Below are 17,051 nucleotides of genomic sequence, written 5' to 3'. Positions count from 1 at the left end.
GATGAGCATGAGGTTTAGGGAGTGGACAGGAAAGAAGATGAAATTGGAGATGTGTACTTGGGACAGGTTATTAAAGGGCTCTGAGAGCCAAGTCCACAGTGTGGACTCCACGCTGTAGGGCCGGGGAGCAGCAGAAGCCTAAGAAGTCTCCCTCTGGCTGCCGATGTGGAGGATGGGATGGAGAGGAGGATTTGGGGAAGTAGGGCAGGTCACGATTGTCTGGATGAGCATCTATGGGTGGGGCCAGCTTGATTTGGGGCAGTGCCAACAAGAAAGATAGGCAGATGCAATGACAATAATAGCTAAAACCCACATCACACTTGCTTTGCACCAGGCCAGGGCTTAGCACTTTACATGTATTAATTTGAAAAACTTCCCAAGAGCATGAGAAGTAGGTGTCATTTCTATCATTTCCATTTCACGGATGAGATAACTGAGGCAAAGTTAAGAAACTTGTGCAGGGCTCCCCAACCGGGAAGTAGGGCCAGGTGATTGACCCAGGCAGTCTCCATCCCAGGCCTATCTTGAGCCATTTCAGGGTGCTACCGCAGACATGAATGCTTGGTAACAACTGTGAAGCCTCCTTTGAAAAGAAGATCCACTAATAAAGAGATGAGGATGCCTAGATATGTCTTACCTGTGAAGGGAGCTTCCTCATTTCCAAGGGGCTTTCATCCAGCATTGTCTTAGAACCTCCCTATGAGGTACAAAAAGCTGATATTGGAATTTCCATTTTAGAGACAAGAGAACTGAGGTTTAGGTAGATTAAAAGATTTGCCCAACTCATGTGGCTGAATAGGCCTCAGACCCAAGGCCTTGGCTCCTCTGACCCCACCAAATGGCCTATTGACCTTTCAGCCTCTTTGATCATCGTCCTTACACAATTCAGGTTGATCTTTCACACTGTTCCTTTGCCTTGAAATATCATGAGGGCATCATGGCATTTTCCTGACTTCACCTTATATGTGACCTTTCACAGAACCAACTTCCGAAGCCTACACATTTTTCCTCAGACCCTTCAATGGTCTCCTCATGCAGCCCATTGATTGAAGTACAAAATTGGGCCTTTAGTTGACCCCCAAATGCATCTTTCCTTCAGGAGGCCCAATAGAGCAGTTCTTGTGGATAAATTTTATGGGTCATGTTTTAAAAATTGCACCCAAATTAAATTTGTGCTCATTTAATTAGAATATGTAAGGTGAGGGAATTTTTATTGTTCCTCCTACTGGGTTCCAGGCACATGACCTCTCTGGAAACCATTGTTCTGTCCACTAACAGATGGCGGACAGACCGGGCCCTCCCTTGTCTGCCTGTAGGTTAATGATCTTAGGAAGTAGGCAGCCAAAACTGGAGGCACCATTGTGACCATCAAAGTCCATGTCCTTTCTTGTATAAAGTGGAAACTGAGGGCCAGAGAAGGACAGCAAACTGCCCAGAATCACATAGATGGGGAAGATATTTTCGACAGTTGTGACACCTCCTAGGGGCCCTCTGTCCAGACAAGGATGTGGTTCAGTGAATGAGAACTTCTTCTTAGATACTGTGAGGGGCAGAGACCTGGACTTCAAGGTCTGGGGAGCAGTCCTAGGCCTAAGACTCCAAAAGCTATCCCCACTGAGAACCTAGACTGGGGCATGTTGTAGGAGAAATCATGCTCTCCCAAAGATGTCCGCCTCCTAAAGTCCCAAACCTGTAAATGTGTTCCCTCCCATGGCAAAAGGGATTTTGAAGATGTGATTCAATTAAGGCTCTAACATGGAGAGATTATCCTGTATTATCCAGATGGGCCCCAGGTAGTCACAAAGGTCCTTATGAGAGGGAGGCAGGAGCTGTCTAGGAATTAAGAATCCATATCTGAGTCAGAGAAACTGGGACAGCAAAAGCAGAGGAGAAGGAGGGGAGGGAGAGACTACGTGAGTGTGTGAGTGTGAGTGTGTATGTGTGTGTGTATGCATGCATGTGTGTGTGTGTGTGTGGCAGACAGATATTTAGAGATGCTATGCTGCTGGCTTTGAAGATGGGGGAGGGGCCATGAGCCAAGGCATACAGGCTGCCTCTATACACTGGAAAGAACAAGAAAGAGGATTTCTTTAGAGCCTGCAGGAGGAGTACAGTTCAGATCCCACCTTGATTTTGGGACTCTTGCTTCCAGAACTGTAAGAGTACAAATTTGTGTTATTTTAAGTCAACTGAGTTTGTGATAATTTGTTACAGCAGCTATAGGAAACTAACATAGGGTATGAAACCAGAACTTAAGTTTGAGAGGGGGAGACTGGATCAGCAGGACTTTTTCTGTAGCAGGTAACAAGAAAGCTAACCCAAATTGTCCTAAAACCAAAGAAAAGGGGTCTGGGAGGGAATCCACTGGTCACCTAACTGCATAGCCCTGGTGTGGATATGCCTTCAGGAAGAACTGCATTTAGAGCTCAGTTCCTTCTCAGTGCTCAGCTCTGCCTCTCCTGAGCTGCTTTCAGCCTTAGGCTTCAGCGGTGGCAAGACCAAGGCAGCAATTCCAGACTTGATTTCCTCTCATCTTGAAGTCTTTTGGCAAAAGAACTTCTTTTTTTTCTTTTTTTTTGACTTCCAAAAACCTCAGCTGACGTTTCATGGAATCTTATGAGTTCTGAATGGTCATGCCCACGTTGCTCACTTCTGGAGCTAAGGCAACCACAGGGACTGAGACCAAGGGAATAATGGATCCCCAGATGAAAATTAAAGGCTGTGATCAGAAATCAGGAGGTGAGATGAAAGAATGATTGTGTGCTCCAAACACACGTGGCCACTGTGAAGCAGAGCAGCACTATCATCAGTGCACTTCATATGGAAAAGCAGTGGTTCAAATTCAAGTGTTACCACTTATAAGCTTACATAGCTGGCAAGTCCCAAGTCTCATGTGATCATCTGTAAAATGGAGAAGCTAATACCTACCTTTTAGGGATGTTGTAAAAATTAGAGGTAATCTAATGAAGTTAGAGGTCACCCATCACAATACCTGGCCTGGAAGAAGTCTTTAATAAATAGTGGGTCTTAATGGTGATAATGATCTCAAAGATGATGGTGATAATGATCTCAAAGATGATGGTGATAATGACCTCAAGGATGATGATGATGATGTGATGATGATAATGACCTGGGGATCTTCTGTCTGCAAGCGCACGTGGTAGTTTTTGGTGACTAAAGGACTCGCTCGCATAGTTTTTGGGTATCCAAATCAATCAGTAAGTTAAAAAATAAAAATAGCTAAAGAAAAAAAAATCAAGTGTAGCTTTTGGCATAAAATGGAATTGGTAAAGTCTCCAAGGGAAAGTTTTCATTCAAATGCCACTGTTCAATCTGAATATTTAAAAATATCTTCCTACTGAACATATACAGTTTCAGTTTCTTGGAATAAAGAGTAGATAACAAAATTAAACAAACAACTGCATTTTTTGGCATTTAACAACTTTCACTGGCTCCGTGTTGTAGGCAAATTTACTGTGATTCTTTCCTTCTCGGATAGTTCTGTGCTCATTAGAGGAAATGTTCTTGAGGTCCGATCAGTCCTGGAACCACTGAATATCCTTCTACTTGGCAGGCCCTTTGGCCAGAGCCTGCAATAATGTGCTGTGCCTCAGACTCCTGAGGTCAACCTTGGGTTATGGTGACCAGGATGGAGAGAACTCCCTACCAAACCTAATCATCGCCCTCATGGGAGTCAAGGGGTGGAGAGGAACTTCCAGTTTGCAAAGTGCTCTTGCCTCCATCATCTCACTTGCTTTTCATGGCACTTTCATGACTTAGGTGTTGTGCAGGTGAGAAAGCTGAAATTTAGAAAGGAAATCTGAGTTGTTTAAGGTCACAAAGCAAGTAAATGTCTGGAACTAGAAACTCTACCTCCTGCTTGACTGCCTTACCTGCTGCTGGTGTCACATAAATTAACATTTGGAATGCAAATTGGCTAGGATGTTGGAGCTGTTTAGGAATTAAGAATCCATATCTCAAACCCATATGGGCCAAACAACATGCCAGTGCTTCAGATAATACAGATTCATGTCACTCTTGTGAAGTTTATACAAACAGTTTTTCATCTCCTTCTGTCAACAAAATCCTTCTAAGTTCAGGATAAAGGTCCCATCCTTCAGCAGGTTCTCTACACTACCAACCTCTTCACATTAATTCCCACACTGCTTTATAGAAATCTCTTGGATTTGCCTCCTTTTCCTTGTATCATGACATTTAGGTATATGTCTTTCCTCTAGTGCTAGAATGCAAGTCTAGTAGAACTCGACTTTATATTTGCACTTCTTTGCCCACCATGGTACCTAACAGAGCACATGATGTGTAATAAGTGTCCAGTACATGCCCAGGGAAAGGATGTCCAGTTTGTGGATGGCTTTCCCCATCATGTCAATTTAGCTCAAGAAGATCTTACTGGCAACAAAAGACCCACTTCATCTGAGACAGGAATGTCTTCACAAGGAAACAGGTTTTGTAGAGTTATGGATAATGTCACTGATATTCTCAGGGACCTCATTTCTCTTCTCATAAAGGTAGCTGACATGGCATCTGCTTAAGTAACATGGAAAGTGATCTTGGGCTTAAGATTGAACCAGGGATAAAGGACTGAAGCAGCTCTCGCTTGAGCTATTGAGTGGGCCTGATCCAGGAGTATCATGCATATCTTACAGTCTTAGTATTCATTATTGAGCACCTACTATGTGCCAAGCATGGACCTTGACATAGTCATTGCCTTCAAGGAATAGCTCACTTAGTAAAAGAGCAAGTCAGGCTATGATAAAAGGTCTATAGAAGCACAGAGAAGGGAAAAGTTGTTCTTGATATGAGGATTCTCAGGGAAAAGCTGAGCTTTCCCATCAGATAAAGAAGGCAAGGTGAAGGAACTGGACACTGTACTTCATACATGTGGCTTCTTACTCTTTATTTGCAATGGGCTAGCTTGTTCCTCTAACAGTTTCATCTTTGATCCTTTCTCACTGCCTAGACTATGACTTCCTGGTGGCAAGAATTCTGTCCTCTGCTCCTTCTCTTTCCTCTTCCTCTTAAGGAGAGGTCTTGCAGGCTGACAGTAGCATAAGATCAAGAATTTGGTCTTTGTCTCTGTTTGTCTCTGGGCTTGTGTTTTCATTCCTTGCCTTCCCTACCTGTTGGTCCTGACATGAAGAACACTGGGTGAATCCTCTTCAAGAATGTGGAATCTTGGGTGACTGATAGACGGGGTGGTCTGCCCAAGCACAGGCAGCCCTCATTCACTGAAGTCAAGGGAAGGAGGTTGCCTTTGTCTGGAGCTGACACTTAATGCTGAGAACTAGCTCTGGGAATGGGTGCTGGGGACTATGAACATGAGTGAGGTGGTTGAGGCAGGTGCACTTACTTTCTTTTCTTTATTCTTCTTTCTGCTTTGAGGCTAGCATCAAAACCTAGAGCTATAATTGGGTGTTCCTACCACACAGATAATGCATCTTTCAGATAATTTAAATTGAAAAGACTTCAGTTTTAGTTGTGGAAGTTGACAACCCCTTAGAGATGATATTCTCTAACCAATAAACTCTTTTCTCTAATTTTTATGCTGTCTTCTCCAAATCTAATGGGGTTGTATTTAGCATCTTAAGCATATTCCTATGGTCCAGGAGGTGGGCATGGCCCTATCACTCCATCTGTGCTTTGATGAAATGCTAGATTATGGTTTCAGAAAGATTAATCATGCCACAGCCAAGAGCACTTCAGAGAAAATCACTGTCAAAAGATAATTGTACAAGGTCTCCAGCCTTCTCAGAACTTTCTTCTTTTTTTCTTTCATATGACAGGAGGAGCTCAAAGAGACTGAAAGTAGTTGATTGCTGGGGCAACGGATCAGATCCTGAGAAGGCAGCATCTTTATAAATTTCAGAGACTTCCTGGCTTCTTTCTGCATGCAGGTGCTAGAATAAATTCTATTTTCCCTTACCCTGGCATTGAAGACTCCTTTCATCTGGTACCAACCTCTTCTCCATGTTTACTTCTAACCATTCCTCCTTTTCTCTGCATTCTAAGATATTGCACAAAATATTGGTTATGCCTTCAAAGTGCTGTACACTTTAAAACTGTTGAGCTTATACATTGCTTGGAACAGACTCCAGACTTTAATTTGGATAAAGAACTCCAAATTATTCAAGACCTGACACAAATGTCTCCCTCTCAGTCCAAGTCATTCCCTATTCCTTGAGGCAGAATCAATCCATCTTACCTTTGTGTTCCTATAGTACTTTGCTCATCCTGAATTATAACAAATTGTATTTCAGCAGTTTACCTTTCATTCTGTCTCTATGCTGGTTTGTTAGCTCCTTGAGGATAGGGAATATATCACATTCTACTCTTGTTTTCTCAGCCCTAGGCATAGCACTGTTTCTGGCACAAAGATGCTCAATAAATATTCACAGGATGAATGGCTGGACTAGTTAACACTTTTTGGAGTTTTTGAGTTTATATCTAAAAGAGAAGGAACAGACTAGGAACAAAGAAAATCAAAATATCAGTAAAAATGACCCAGTTAGAGAATCATATCTTAGTAGAGATTTTAGAGGGCTTGCTAATCCCTACCTCCAGTCTTTACTTTGGGACCACCCAGCTGAGAGGAAAAGCTCAAATCTGCAGACCAGGTCATCTCCCAATAGTCTAGGTGGCAGAGAAAAGAAAAAAGGGAGTCAATTTCCCCACATCCAAGATATTTGATAAGTATCTAATTGAGAAACAGTGGAACACGGATGCTGCCACCAAATTGGTAGTTTACTCTAATCCCAGGGGAGTTGAGTTAGGACTTGTCAAGAGACCAAACGTATTTAGGAAAAGTCCCCCTACATTGGAATTGGGAGACAGAGGAAGGGTTTCTCCTAAACTATGAACTTCTTTGATTTTTTTTTCTTTAAGCATCTTTCATTTTTCACCTTATCTGAGAATGGACTACCAATTTCCAGGTCGTTCTTTCAATAAAAAAAAATTTTTTTTCATCTATCTTCTCTTCTGTCAACTACCTCATCATTTTTATACTTTGGTGGAATTCTTCAATTGTTCTTTCCCTCTTTCCTCCCCTTTTACAAATAATATATAATATTGGCAGAATTACATCCAGAGGCTTGAGTTTCTGTAATTTGAGGGGTAGATGCAGAGTTATCCCACACTTCTCTTAAGTAGTTAAGTACTTTCTACATGGCAGACATTGCACTTCTTCTGGGGTAGGGCACTATATCAACAGGTTCACAACTTCAAAAGAATCAGTTTAGTGGAAGTGAAAGATGTGGAAAAAGAAAATGTTAATTGGAAACAGTACACTATTTAATAAAGAGAAACATAAGACACGGTGGGGGTGTAGATTTGGGGCTGAAGTAGTAGAAGGTATGAATTTTCTAGGCAAAAGAAATACAGTGGGTAATCAGGGAAAGCTTCCTAAAGGAGTTATGCAAAGTAAAGGGATGATGTGTGTGTGTGTGTGTGTGTGTGTGTGTGTGTGTGTGTGTGTGTGTGTGTGATATTTCAGGAAATAGCATACACAGAGGCCCAGAACTATGGAACAGCTTGATGTATGGGAAAAATTGCAAGTCATACTGTGAGGCTGGGGCATGAGATTCTTGTTGGAGAGTGGTTAGAAAGGGGGTTGGAGAGTTAGAAGACAGGGTAAATTGTTAATCCAAAGGAAAATTCTGGGAAACACCTACTTTCGAGAAATAAGGCACTTTGTGCAACCTGATATAATCTTGTGCTGGAGACAATGTTCAGAAATGAGAAAGCAGACAAGGCTAAGTTGGATCCGTGAAGGACAGATCTTAGTTTAGAACCATGAGCAGCGACCAGCTCACTTCTAAGGCAGATTCTCTGATTTTGAGCCAATCTCAGATCCCAAGGCAATAAGGGGTAGAAAGTGGGAGGCAGCTGGAGAGTTGGTGTTCAGAACCTAGTCATAATAAAAAAAGTGTGTACACGTTTAATTACTCAAAGATTTGTGTGAAATGGTGCTCTTGAGAAGTTGACTCTGCGATTCAAAGTTGGATAGAATTAGCAAGCTTTTTTTCCACCGAACATAAAGACATCATTATTTCTAAAGCATAGAAGAACCAAACCTTGAGTCTTTATTGTACTATATGATGAAAATGTTCTTTTCCATGAATCTGCTTTAATTACCTTTTGGGTATAGGTTCCAGCTCGGAGGCTAGAGTCCCTGGGCTCAGTTTGGAGCTAAATCCTCACAAAAGGAAGCTGCTCATTAGAGTCTAAAAGTCAAAATGTACAATAGAAAATTCTCAATTCATTGATATTACAATTCATTTGAACATTAATTTTTTTTACATGCAGTAGAAATAATAGCTATCCAACGCCCTTTGCTTTACATTCTGTCTCTGGCAAGTCTGAAGGGGCATTCTTTCTCTTTTTGCTGTCTGAGTTAGTATCTGTCATTTTCCCTTTCACCTGTGAATACCTATAGGGATGAGTATGAAATTTAGCCATTATTTAGCAATCTCTAAACTACTTAAGTCATCAATTCTATGGCCTCTGGGAAAGTCAGACTTGTTAGAGGGGGGAAGAAGGTTTCCTGGATTTGACAGAACTGGTAGAGAGAAGTGTTTCTGACCTAAAATATACCAGAGGGCTTTAGTGGGTCATTGCTGCTCAGAAAACCACTTGCAAAATGGTGCGTGTGCATGTGTGTGTGTGTGTAGCAGTGTACATTACATGTTCATATATCCAGGAAGCAAGCAGGAAGCAGGCATCTCAGATCTTCTGAGATGCCTGTGACTTCTCCAAATGAGTTAAGAACTACAGGATAAAGAAAGGAGAAAAGTCTTAGAACAATAGTCCCCAACATTTTTGTCCCCAGGGACTGGTGCTCTTATGAGAATCTAATGCCTGATGACCTGAGGTGGAGCTGAGGCAGCGATGCTAGCTCTGGGGAGCAGCTCCAACTACAGATGAAGTTTCACTCACTCATTCTCTGTTCACCTCTTGCTGTGTGGGCTTGTTCCTGATAAGCCAAGAATTGGTACCAGTCTGTGGCCTGGAGGTTGAAGACCCCTGACTTAGAGGACTCAACCACCCCCTGGAAAAAGGTGATACCCATACCCCTTCCCACCCAGGCAGCCTATCCTAAAAGCCAAAATAAACTCTGAGGTGGGCTGGACTGTGAGCCTCATGAGGGAAAAGATTATCTATGTTGCCTACTATTATATACCCAGAACCCAGCACATGGCTTGTAGAGCATAAAAGAATAAATGAATGAGCTCGATTGGCAGAATGGAGGTAAGTAGGTGGTTTGCAGAGATTCCCATACAAGAATAAATAAACTCAGCTTTTTAAGGATTCTAAAATTCAGAGTTGCTCTGGTACAGCCTCAAGGCATCAGTTGGCAATGGCTCCTGCACAGAAGACTACCAAGCCTGAGTTTGAACAGGTAATAACGGTGATGGTGAGGCTGAAACATCCCAGGATCCCAACGGTACAAAGCACTCTCATATCAAATACTTAATTTGATTTCCCCTAAAATTCTGGCAGATTAATAATACATTTATTAATATTTATTTAGAATGTATTATGTATCAGATAGTATGCAATAGACTCACCTCTTTAATCTTAAAGAAATCCCTATAAGGAAGGTACAATTATTATTTTCATTCTATAAGTGAAGAAACTGAGGATCAGAGAAGGTAAGTAATCCAACGTTGGACCTTAGCCTATATAAAAACAAGAATTTAAACTCAGGAAATGTGGTTGTTAAACCTTTAAGACCTGCCTGATATTTCATCTAGAGTCTTGTTCAACAAACAAGTATACAAGTAGGCATAATAATAAGATAATATTAGCAAGTAATTTCAGGTGACAATAAATGTTCAGGTGGTGTGGTAGGCAGAATAATGGTCCCCTAAAGATGTCCCCAGAACCTGAGAATATATTAGGATATGTAGCAAAGAAAAATTAAGGTTTTGGATATAATTAAATTTCTTAATCAGGTAACCTGAAGATAAGGAGATTATTCTGGATACCTGAGCAGGCCCAACGTAAGCACGAGGAAGTAGAAGAGTCCATTTGAGGAAGATGTGACTACAGAAGAAAGGCACAGAGAGATGCATCATTGATGCCTTTTGAAGGTGGAGGAAGGGGTCATGAGTCAAGGAATATGAACAGTACAGATTTCACAGACTCTAGAATTTGGAAAGGGTAAGGAAATGGATTCTTCCCTAGAGCCTCCAGAAGGAAGGCCTTCTTGAGAACATGGCACTGGAGTTGAGAATATGGCAATGGAGTTGTGTGGAATGACACAAGGAAGCTAATTCTGAAAGATCTGAGAGAAAAGCTTCCAGGTAGAGGGTATGGAGTAAATGACCTATGATGATGACAGGCTGGTGGCTCCAGGAACAGAGAGATCAGTATATAGACTTGCTACTCAAAGTGTGGTCCATGGACTAGTAGCATCAGCATCACCTGAAAATTTGTTAGAAATGAAAATACCCTGCTCTCATACTAGACCTATTAAATCAGAACCTCCTAGGGGTGGAATCCAGGAATCTGCTTTTGGTAAACAATTCTTTCTTGCAATAATATAGAAGAGTTGAATGTACAGTATAAAAATTTATGGTTTTTTAAATGATTTAAAAGCAAAGTGCTAACCTGATGTCCTATCATCCTTTGTTACTTTAATGTATATTTAACATAAATAAGAACATTCTCCTACACAATCACAATATACCATCAAAATCATGAAATTAACAATGATGTATTATGCATCTAATCTAATAGCTCATACAAATTTTGCCAGGTGTTCCAATAATGTATTTTGTAGCAAAAAGATCTATTTCAGAACCTTGTGCTATATTTTGTTCTCATGTCCTTTTAGTCCTTTTGGTCTAGAAAAGATCCTCAATTTTTCCTTGGCTTTCAAGACCTTGACACTTTCGAAGAACACAAGATAGTTGTTTTGTGTCTGTTTGATGCTTCCTCATGATTAAATTCAGTTTGTGCATAGTCGGCAGGAACAGCACACAAGTGATGCTGCAGTGTTTTCCTTGCAGTCTGTCTTGTGACATGTGATTTCAATTTGTCCCATTGCTGGAGATGATTGCTTTGATCACATACTTAGGACGGTACCTGTCACACTTCTTCACTATAAAGTTATTCTTTGTAATAGATAAGTGTTTTGCAGGGAGATATCTTGAAATTAAGTAATTATTTAATTTTCAATTTATTCATGTGTATGTGTATATGTATATGAACTCATGGTTTCCAATTTTATTTAATGAGTTCAAATCCATTACTACCTTTGTTTAATTTGATATTCAAATTGTCTCATATTTGACCAGTGGCAACCCTTGTGTCCTTTTGACATTTTCCACCGTTCTCCAAGTACTTCCTTGCTTTTGGGTGTCAGATGTTCTAGGTTCATCTTATACTTCCCTGCCCTAGGCCTGGAATCAACCATTTCTCCAAAAAGCCTATTTTTCTTTTAGTGAAAAATAGTATGTAGGAGCCAAGACCTAGGTGCTATATCTCTGGATACCTGGGCTGACTCAGTGTAATTACATGGGATTCTTAAAAGTAGAAGAGGAAGTTTCATTGTTAGTGGGGTGTCACTGCTTTCGGATTTTCTCAGAAAACAGTTAAGATTGCATATTATATTAGTATTACATATTATATTTAATGATTTGTATATACAAGCATGTTATATATTATTATATATCATACATTATTATTATGATATATATGCACTTACATACATACATTACATTTACATTTATTTCTGTATCTATTCCTAAATATTAGAAACCATGAGATCCCATTGGTAAATCCAATTCAAATTTAACATTGCGAGGTTCATTCTCGTTTTCTCTCTTTTGGTGTTCATAACTCCCTTCCTCAATAACAACAAACATGGTGTATTAGTTTCCTAGGGCTACTGTAACAAAGTACCACAAACTGAGTGGTTTAAAAGAGAAATTTATTGTCTCGCAGCTCCGGAGGCTGGAAGTTTGAGATGAAGATGTAAGCAAGATTTGTTCTGTCTGTTGGCTGTGAAAGTGAATCTGTTCCATGCTTCTCTCCCACTGCTGGTGGCTCTCTGGCAACCTTTGGCATTCCTGGGCTTGGATATGACTTGCCCTGATTTCTGCCTTCTTCGTGTTCTCCCTGAGTATGCGACTGTGTTTAAACTTCCCCTTCTTGTAAAGACATCAATCATATTGGATTAGGAACTCACCCCATTTCAGTATAACCTCATCTTAACTAATTATATCTGTAACAACTCACTCTTTCCAAGTAAGGTCACATTATGAGGTACCGGGGGTTAGAACTTCAACACGTGAATTTTGAGTGACACAATTTAACCCATAACACCTGGCTTTCATTGTTTTCAATGTACTTGATCGATCCTGCTTGAATGCAACCAATCTTCTATCTTGGCTGCCACCTTCTCCCCTACCCACAATGGGACTCTCTTATCCTGCTTGAACTCTGAATTCTCATTTCAGGCTGCTGCCATACCCCTATGTAGATGCCGTCTGTACCACTTGGGTTCTGACACCCTATGTCATTCACCTGTCTGTGGGGATGCTTGGTGTCAGGCTACCCACATCAGGTTGCCTCCTCAGTGGATGTCTCCGTCACCTCATCCCTTGCATAATGTCCTTCTTAGTCAGTCTGGTTCTGTTACCTCACGCACAGGTGCTCCTCTGGGATGGCATCCTCTTCACCCTGTTTGGGTAGTGACATCCCGTGTTGCCTCACTCTCTACCATGTGGCTGCCTTCCTCACCCTATTAGGACTCTAATACCCTGTGTGAGGCAGCCGCTTATGTTATTACTCTCCTCCCCCTGCTCTGGGCCACCATGGCTGCCCTTGCCTCACTGCAGATGCCTACCTGGCTCTGCTGTGTCTCATGGCTTTAGGACTAAATGTTCAGGAAGGAAAGGCATAGAAGAGGGCAGAGGAGGAGGGAAAAGAGGAAGAGGAGGACCTGAAATCTGTATGTCAACAAGCTTTCCTGTGATTCGTATACATGCTAAAGCCTGTGACTCCTGGTCTGGTGGTCAGTGAGTAGGGAGACATTGCAGGATGTGGCTGGACAGGTGACAGAGTCAGCTCCTGGAGGGTCTTGCAGGATTTAGTAAGGAGACTCTATTTTATTTTATTTTTCTAGAGTTGACAAAAATACGTTTATCTGTGGGGCAGAAATGCTATCACAAAGAATATAAATTAGCTCCAAGTCTCTTCTCCTGAAAAAAGGATTCATCAATTACCTAAATAAATCACCCCCAGCCCATAAGTTCTTCCCTTTAGCTTTTAGCATGCTTAAGTTGATCCTTTCTAAAGTAACAACACTTCCTTAACAGTCTGCCCATTTGCACCTCTCGCCCTCCTTTTCCCAGCCATACTTCTTACAAGTGTTTCTGTACTCTTTGTCTTCATGTCCTAAATGCTGTTCACGCCTTGACCCAGTGCAATCTGGTTTCCACTCAGGAGCTTTGTTTTCATTTTACTTACATTGGAAAGCCACTGAACGGGTTTTAAGAAGACAAACATCACTTGATTTATGCTTCGGAAAGATCCATCTGGCTATTTCGTAGGGAATGGGTTTCAAAAAGCCAAGACGACAAGTCAGGAAGATGCTGCACTGCTAGCTAGCTGAGAGGACCTTGGTGTAGACAGAGTATCAGTGGGGCCTGGTGAAAAGGGGAAAGATTGGGGATATGTTTGGGAAGTAGAGTTGGCAGGGCATTCAGATGGATTGGGTGTAGGGGTGAAGAAAGAGAGACAGAGTTGCTGAAGACATCTAGGGGCTTGGCCAGAGAAGCCGGATGGATGGCAATTGTGGGAAATGACTAGAGGAGGAATAGGTTTGGAGAAGGGGGACATCCTGGAGTTCCATTAAGGTTATATATTTTTTCGAGGTCCTAATCTACATAACAATATGAAGTGAACTGTTGACGATATCAGTTTGGAGTTTAGGGACAGGACATGGGCTAAAGGTTTAAATCTAGAAGTCATTGGCTGATAGGTGGCTGCCTACTGGAGGAGTCACTAAAATGGTGTTAACTTGGAAATGCGTCTTCCCCATGAGATGCTAAAGAAGGCTGGGGACAAGGGTCCAGGGAGAGGTGGAAGCACTGTCCAAGTGACAGCCATCAGGAGAGGGCTGGTTGGACAGCTGTGGACAGGCCACAGGTCACCATTTGTCAACCCTGGTCTTGATGCTGTCTTGCAGAATGAAAGGACAGTCAGCATGCTAGCATGAATTTGTCCCAAGGATAGTCATTCACATATGGGACAACTGCCAGGCCCATCAGACCAACCTCTAAATTGAAAAACAAAGTTTGCTCCAACTTGATGATAAGTTCAAGGCCTGATTCAGAGCTCCAGGCCTCAAAAGTCAGCCCCTGTCTCTCTTCAATCCGGAGACTCTGCAAACCACACCATTAGCGACTGCCCTTGTAAGTGCAGGGCAATTCGTGCTAACATCTGTGACCCCATCTAATCTTTACGCTGGCCCTCAGAGGTTTTTTCTTTGGCCCTATTTTATAGCTGAGGGAAACTAGGGTTCAGAGGTTCAGACACTTGTCCAAGACCACACATCCAAGACATGGAAGAGTCAGGACTTCAGACCAGAACTATCTGCCTCTAAAACCTCAGTCCCACCTTCTGCTTCTGTCAGGATCCATGCCTGCCTTTATCTCTGTTAAAATGTGAGAACTGTCACTGGCCGTTATTCATCAAGAACCCAAGTAGGTGCTGCTTTATCCTGGGGTTGATGTTACATTCTCTCATCCCCAATCTAGTTCTTACCCTTGGAGAGACTGCACTGATTCCTAAGTACTTGGCTTACTCGGGTCTCTTCTCCTCCTAGACAGTACTTCACCCCTTTTCTGCTGGTCAGAGCCCCAATATTCCAGTTCCACACCATATGCTCAGTTACTGGCTTCTGAGTCTCACCTCTTAAATGCTCCATGAAGGCTCTAGCCTCTCAACCTGACCACATCCAGGGAGGTTTCCTGATTGCTCTAGCCTCCCTGCACTTCTCCAGGGGTCTCCAGACTGCAGTAGTCTTGACCTCTAATCCTTTTAGCTTAAGACATGTTTTATTCTACCAAGCACTGCAGCCTGTGATTATTCACACATGGTCCCCCATCTTAACTCTTCTAACTCTAGTTATCTCCACCCCAGGGTCTTTAAGTTCAAATTCAACATCTCTTTTTAACCCAGGGGGCCTGATTCAGCTTTCTCTCAACCAGCAGAAGCAAATAAATTAGATCTGGACTATGAGTCATAGACACTCACGAGACTTTAAAGGTCACCTACTTTAACCTTCTGTCTGATGTTATACTTCCCTCTCTGACATTCTTTTCAAAGTCAAGTCTCTCCTGACACTCTGTGCTCACTAACTCTTAGGGAAAGTCGTTCCTTTTTTGACAGATACTTTAAGAGTTTTTTTCCTCTTCCCCTTGAAAGTTGCCTACCAACAACACCTTCCCCTGCCACAAAGCTACCCTGTATAAGGCCACTCCTGCCTCAGGTGGCCATTTTAGGGATTCAAGGCAGTGATCTTGACCATGGACCCTCTCTTTTTCGAGAAAAAAAACATTAACTTTTTCACCTTGTGTATCATCCCAAGGCTTCTCCTTTCTCCTGGCCTTCTCTCCAAGACAGGCCTCAGTTTCTTTGTCTTAGAGGCTCTTCACCTTCTACAATCAATGCAGATTCAGATAAGATTCAATAAGTATTTATTGAGTGCCATCTCCATGTCAGGCATTGGTCCAAGAGCTGAAGATCAAGCAGGGGACAAAACAAACAATAATCAAGATGGAGTCCACATCTCAGTGGTCAACTGCATGACTCTATTCTCTTATTAGTGTTTGTGACAATCAGCCTCAAAGCTATGGTTATAGGTGTGTTCCAAGCATGGTGAAAAAGATATTGTCCCTGTTCCTGAAAGCTCATGGCTTCATTGGCTTAACCTGGTTAATAGGTCTGTATTAAATCTTTCTTCTCTCTCTCTCTCTCCATCTTTCTGTCTCTCCCTCTCTCTGTCTCTCTGTCTCTCTGTTTCTCTGTCTCTCTGTCTCTCTGTCTCTCTCTCTCTCTCTCTCTCTCTCTCTCTCTCTCTCTCACACACACACACACACACACACACACCCCAATGCAAGAAGTTTACCAATTTCTGATTCATATAGACCAATCTGTACATGTTCTAGGTAGCAATACTGACCTGAGAAACTTGTCCCCACTTCTTTTCACCCCCAGTCCTGTCCCAGAGGATTCTGGGGGTCGAGTTCTTGGTAGAATCCTCTGAGGAGATCCATGGGACATATCAACGGGTCTGTTGAACTGTATGCTCTGGGCTAAATAAATAATTATTACCAGTCGACATGGCTAAATAATCACCAAATCCTGTAATGCAGAAATCATGCTCCTTAAATTCTCCTTATTTAATACCTGACAGAAAATGCTAATCCACCCCACAAGACTGTGTTCTATTTTTCTAGGCAGGAAGCATTTTCTTTAGTCACATCATGACTTTCCTTGACATAATAACGAAGGAATGTGAATTTAAAACAGCCTGGGCTGCTGGAGCATTCCTTGTTGTCTGTGGCCCCAGGAGTGTGGGGGGCGGCTGCACGGAAATAGCTGGAGTAACTGCTGACTTGCTTGGCCTTGTCGTCGTTGAATTAACTGCTTACAGAGACTGGAATTTACCAAATTAAATTTTAGTGGGTAATTTCAGCTCATATAAACAGCAGAAATTAAACTATTGTAGATGTTGATAGGCTGCCACATGGGCCTGGCATTTCATTAGTAGAGTGCTGTGGAGTCAGGCAGAGCCAGGACATGGTCAGCAGGAAACCTGTCCGCTGGGGAGAGAAGATCCTGAGCTCTGGATTAAGGAAGGCCAATGTTCAAATCTTGGGTTCCCCACTCCTTATTGGTGTGACTGAGGCTCTCTGAATCTCAGTTTTCTTATCTATAAAATGGACATTATTAAGGGTTGTTTAAAGATGAAAAATGGACTGCATCTATGGAAGCACTGGCTACCTGCAAAGGTCTGT

At 42.1% G+C, this 17,051-nt stretch overlaps 1 long non-coding RNA gene across 3 annotated transcripts; it reads right to left on the bottom strand.

The window, feature by feature from the left end:
• Positions 1 to 4,647: 4,647 nt before the first annotated feature.
• LOC118603990 lies at positions 4,648 to 16,495 on the bottom strand. Of its 3 annotated transcripts, XR_004951573.1 has the most exons (4): positions 16,214 to 16,495; positions 15,602 to 15,768; positions 8,152 to 8,240; positions 4,648 to 6,651 (listed from the first exon to the last, which is right to left on the bottom strand). It is a non-coding gene; the product is annotated as an uncharacterized LOC118603990 (long non-coding RNA). The 3 variants fall into 3 exon arrangements; XR_004951574.1 differs by lacking the exons at positions 4,648 to 6,651; positions 8,152 to 8,240 and adding an exon at positions 9,619 to 9,695 and having other exon boundaries at positions 16,214 to 16,494; XR_004951575.1 differs by lacking the exons at positions 4,648 to 6,651; positions 8,152 to 8,240 and adding an exon at positions 11,760 to 12,705 and having other exon boundaries at positions 16,214 to 16,494.
• Positions 16,496 to 17,051: the final 556 nt, after the last annotated feature.

The sequence above is a fragment of the Rousettus aegyptiacus genome, unplaced genomic scaffold, assembly GCF_014176215.1.
Source record: "Rousettus aegyptiacus isolate mRouAeg1 unplaced genomic scaffold, mRouAeg1.p scaffold_m13_p_6, whole genome shotgun sequence".
Taxonomy (NCBI): domain Eukaryota; kingdom Metazoa; phylum Chordata; class Mammalia; order Chiroptera; family Pteropodidae; genus Rousettus; species Rousettus aegyptiacus.
Note: the sequence above shows the minus strand (reverse complement) of the source record. Positions and strands in the feature narration are given on the sequence as shown.